The 5,451-nt window shown below is 35.3% G+C and overlaps 1 non-coding gene across 1 annotated transcript; it reads left to right on the forward strand.

Annotated features, from left to right (window-relative positions):
• The first annotated feature begins 4,796 nt into the window (after nt 1-4,796).
• TRNAA-CGC (transfer RNA alanine (anticodon CGC)) lies at nt 4,797-4,868 on the forward strand. The gene has a single exon. It is a non-coding gene; the product is annotated as a tRNA-Ala (tRNA).
• Nucleotides 4,869-5,451: the final 583 nt, after the last annotated feature.

The following is a 5,451-nucleotide window of genomic DNA, read 5'->3' on the forward strand; positions in this document are numbered from 1 at the left end:
GCATGTCCCTGGAGCAATATGGCCTTAGTTGCTAATGCTCCTAAAAAACCAAACAGCAATAACAACTTCCCTCGCTGCCTCCTTCAATAACTAGATAGATTCCATCTGCCCCAGGTCCCTTTTTTATGTTTAACTTCAACAATTTCTCCTCCACTTTGCTCTCTGTTATTACAAAATAATTTAGCTCCCTATTGGAGTTTAGTAAACTTCTGTCCTCCCCTTCCTTACAGAATTCCTCATGTGTGAATATTGATGCAAAATACTCATTAAGTTTGTCAGCAATCTGAGCAGCATTATTAACAGTCGAACCACCAACATCAAGTGGATGTTGATGGTTCGACTGTATGAATAACATTGTAAGAAGTTCTTGTTGTTTTTCTTTGCCAAGGATTTCTTGCAATCAGCCTTCGCTTGCCTAACCTCCTTTATGACTTGATTACAGACTAGCTTATATCTGCCATAGGCTTCTGTGTCACTTGATAATTTATATGCATCCCACGCATTTTTCTTCTCTGCCACGAGCCTCATTAGTTCATCTGACAAACATTTAGGCCTAAATCTTCAACAGTATTTCTTAGTTGGTATGAAAAGCCTAGTAGCTTCCAAGATTAATTCCTTGAAGGCTTCTCATTTAGAATTCACTGTTTTTAACATTATCAGTTGATGCAACTGTATAGAATTTAAACACTGCCTGAGACCACTGTAGTCACCTTTACGAAAACAAAAACCCTTCCCTTTACCCTTGATGGTTGGTACATCTTTAAGTAAATCCCATATCAGTAGACTGTGATCACTGTTACCTAGTGGTTCCTTTATCTGCAAATTCCTAATGTGTGTCATTACTGCTGATAATCAGATCAAGAATATTACCCCCTCTGGTTGCCCCTGGATCATGTTACTGTAGAAAACAATCCTCCAATAAATCCAAAAAAGTCTTGCTAGGGTGCGAGTGACCAATCCACAAGTTCCAGTCAATATCTGGAAAGTTAAAATCCCCCATTGCAAGACATTCTGATTTACTGGCCCACTCTATTTCTCTGCACAATTGTTCTTTTACTCATCAGAGTCATTAGGCCTATAACATACTCATATTCTCATTTTCCCTTTCCCAGTGTTTATGTCATACCAAACTGATTCAGCATTGCACTATCCATCCCTGTCAACTGGATGCACTTCCTTAGATTTTATGTGCTTCTTAACTAACAGCATAACCCTTCCTCCTTTCCTACCCTGTCTAGCCTTTTTGTACACATTGTACTCCCCAAATTACAATTCTGCACTGCTTATATCTGTGTGACACCATGTCTCTGATATCCCAACAATATTTGCCTTTGTTGCCCTGATCAACAATTCAAATTCATCAAATTTATTTACTATACTTCTAGCATTGGTGTATCATGCAAGTATACATGCACCTGTTCTTACTCTTAGTTACTCTAACACAGTCCATGTATTTACTTGTTCCATGATGACTCCCAGTAGATCTAGATTTTGATTGGTCTTTATGAATAAATTGGTATTAATCACAATCCAGAAGAGTAGCATCTTTTCATAGACAGCCCATGTAAAAGTTTGAAAGCTATGTTGCTTTACAATGGGGATATATACCCATCGTTTTGTTTTGCATATGCCATTCATGGCTAAGAAGACTACAAGAAATGTAAAGCATGTGTTACAGAAGATCACATTTATGACCAATATAAATGGGATGTCTGTAGGGACCTCAAGATACTGAGTTTGCACTAACTGGGGTGGTTTCACTAAGTTCCCCGGCTTTCTCTGCCTCTGGGACAGCAGAGCATTGCTAGAGGAAAAGAGATTAGCCTGCAGAATTTAGTGCAGCCTGAAGCACACAGTGTAATAAACAATTGCTTGTAATAATAATGTAACAATACAAAAATAATTCCCTCCATCAACCACTCCATATTAAGCTGGGATGGAACAAACAGTTTGCTAAAGTATTCGATCGTCAAGAAATATACAGTTATAGACAATCTGTATTTTCAAACTGTCTAATGCGAAAGGTTACGTATTTATTTGTCCACAATTTAAGCAAATGTCAGTTTCACAAGAACTGGAAGAGCAAACAACTGATAATGAGTGCAATATAGGCAGGCATTTGTTTTGTCTTGTAGTGAATGGCTTTCTTGGTAACATTAAGGTGAAAATTTGGAGAACTAGTTGACAAGCTGACTAAAAATTATTGAAAAGTGGGATGCAGAATCAAGCTCCATTACTTGCACTCTCACCTGGATGTTATCAGATCAATAATGGATGACATTAGTGAAGTGCATGTGGAGAGATTCCAACAGAACATGCAATCAATGAAGAAGCTGTAGCAAATAAAGTGGGATGAAACTGTGATGGGGGACTGTATCTGATTCTTGGTTCAGGATATCACACTGACTATAAAAGAAAAAGATATTCAAACGTACATTTTTAAGAATTTTTGATTACATTTTTTAATAAAAAAATTAATTGCAAGTTTTTTACTTGTATTATTCATACAACAGATTTTAATACTCTATTCCCTACAAAAATTAAGCACTGTTAATAAATCTGATACAGTATTATTACATGTTTATTTTTCTTTGATTTCTGGGTAATCACTGATACTATTCAAAGCCCAAGGTCACATTCAGAATTCATAAAGAAACTAAGAAATTAAGATGAATAGAATCTTTTTTGAAAATTTGTTGCATAGTGAAATCTTCATTTTGTAATGAGATATGCTTACTTTTGCAGGCTCTTTCAACTGCTGTCCTTTCATCTTCTCAAGAAAGAATGGGCAAACATTCAGGTAATGTGTAGCAAAATCTGCAGGAAAAAAGTACAAGTTTTTTTCTATTTATTGATTTAAAAGTGCAATTAGCTATGAGACTTCCTTGCACTATTAGTAGCTTGGTCACTTGGCACTCATTTGAAAGGTTTAGGCTTGAGGTGTGTGTTAGACCAGAGGAGTTTCTGACAGCCTTTTCACTCCTGTTGAGTTAACTAATCACAAGATGAGTTGCAGAATTTTTTCCCATAAGTTATTTGAGGCTATTTTTTTTTATCTCCCTCACAAACAGTCAAACTGGCCCTAAACAAACACAAAGGACAATGAAAAACCACTGCTGTAGCCTATATAAAATAAGAAATAGAAATTTTTTTTAACAGTGCACATGAGCACGCCCTCCCCAATAAAAAATAATTATTTAAGAAAAAGAAGAACTCTTTATTGCATACAAAACACACATTCCGTACACAATACCCTTCACGGCTACAAGCCATTTGTTCCATGACCAATACTGCATGAGGAAATTCTAGTCACTATAATAACCTTCCTCAAGCACATTGCTTTGTAAATCATTATAATAAATCGTTTTGAATTTGTAAATTATTTTGGAGTGAAATAACTTCTTGGTAAGATGTTATCATTTTGAAGCAATTTCAGTCAAAATGTGATCCAACTTGTACTGTTACACACTGGGTCATGACTTTTAAGTGCCTTGTAGAAATACAAAACAAGGAAATGCTGCTCCTGCCCACGATAAAAAGGTTCCACTGACAGGCTTATTATTTATTTAGTCACCCTGAGTGAATAGTCCAAATAAATAATTTTTTCTTACATAGCCTTGAATGTAGCAGTGTACCCATATGATACTGCAGCCACAGCCAGGACAAGGTCTTGTAATGCCTTCCCCTCATGTTGAATGCAACTTGGGTTGCTACAGATAGAAGAGGAAGCTACTTGATAAAAAAAATTTTTGGTCAGTAACTGTTATGGATGAGATTAAAATTTGGGAAAGACCCTGAATGAATGGTGAAGAAATGCAAAGTGTGGAGGCACTGGCTTTTATAGAATTTGAAGGGTTACAGGAATAAATAGCCAGGGAAAACGATTTCATTTGATATATTTGAGGAATTTATTTAAATATTAAATCGGAATACTCTTGCACATCATCAGATGCTTTATGTGTGTCTACGGGCGCGCTTACTATGTTAGACAACATACTCCACTATCTCGGGTTGAGGAAGTTGATATGGCCAGTTCTAAATATAATTTTTATATACCCCGTTGATTTTTGTAAAATAATAAGAGAAGTTTACCTCGATATAATACGTAGAACACTTCCGTATTATATTGAGGTAAACTTCTCTTATTATTTTACAAATATTGATATCAACGTAGAACGTATTGAGCATTACAGCTCTGGTTCATACTGTCAAATACCCTGTTGATTATAAATACATCTTTCCAACTGCATTTCGCCCTTCCCCCGACAAATATCAAAAGTCAGTGTGTCTTTCATTTCTACTACGTAATAGAATAAGTTGCTAAAATCTTGGACTAAATTCGACGCTATATAACCAACACTCTCAATAAATGATGCGCAACCATGAATTTCAATCGGAATTATTTTAACATAAATATATATATTGCGTCAGATATGTGTAATTTACGAATAACAGGTATTCGTTTAAGAGATATACTTGTAAAGCGCAAAAAAAAGTTGTTTTAATCGTGCGTGACCTCACGCACTTCCATTTTCATTTGGTTCAACACAACTGAGTTCCTAATAATATAAATACAATTGGGTTTTCATAATCGGAACCTTTATATTATCACGTTTATAAAATGGCAGGCATACTCTTACTTATGTCACCAGATGCTAATAATGAATACAAAATTTTCCTTTCGTATATAAATATTTTAGAATCGAATTGTTTGGCATGGAATAACAATACTACATTGTCATACTTATACAGTAAATCCCGAATTTAAAGAGAATTTATCACCCACTTGACCAGTTGGGGGTGTAGCTCAGTGGTAGAGCGTTCGCTTCGCATGTGAAAGGCCCCGGGTTCGAACCCCGGCACCTCCATTTTGGACCACCCTCACATTCTCATAATGTTCTAAAAATTATTTCGTGTTACATGAATATATCATAGGGCTAAAGTGACCTACACCGCTTTTAACATGTGGGCATAAAATTAAGCTACCTTTACATTTATTCGGAACTACAGTAAACAAAAATATATTCGCTGTACTTTGCACTTCTTCTTCCTTACTATTATAGGATACATTCTTGGTTAGGTTAAACAACTATATCATTGCTACCACAAGATGGCAGCACGACCTAAAAATATGTCATCCGTTCATCTCTTGAAAATTATATGGAAAATAAATAAATTTAGATCGCACAATAGAAAATTTCACTTAACAATAATTAAAAATAAAACATGAGTCAAGAGAAACCCATATTCGTTTATTTTGAATAGTGTTTTTAAATTAAAATGGATTTACGTAATAGTGAACTGTTTACGTTTATAAAAAAAAAAAAAAAGTACGCAATGCGTTCGTTGACTTTCAGGACGTTCTCTTAAGTTTATAACATTTCATGGCGACATCTTTCACTTGGTACCCTCACAGGTAGGGTGACCACAACTTAAAAAATCGAGATTTTT

Source organism: Mastigoproctus giganteus, chromosome 12, assembly GCF_048544385.1.
Source record: "Mastigoproctus giganteus isolate SK-2022 chromosome 12, ASM4854438v1, whole genome shotgun sequence".
Lineage (NCBI taxonomy): Eukaryota > Metazoa > Arthropoda > Arachnida > Uropygi > Thelyphonidae > Mastigoproctus > Mastigoproctus giganteus.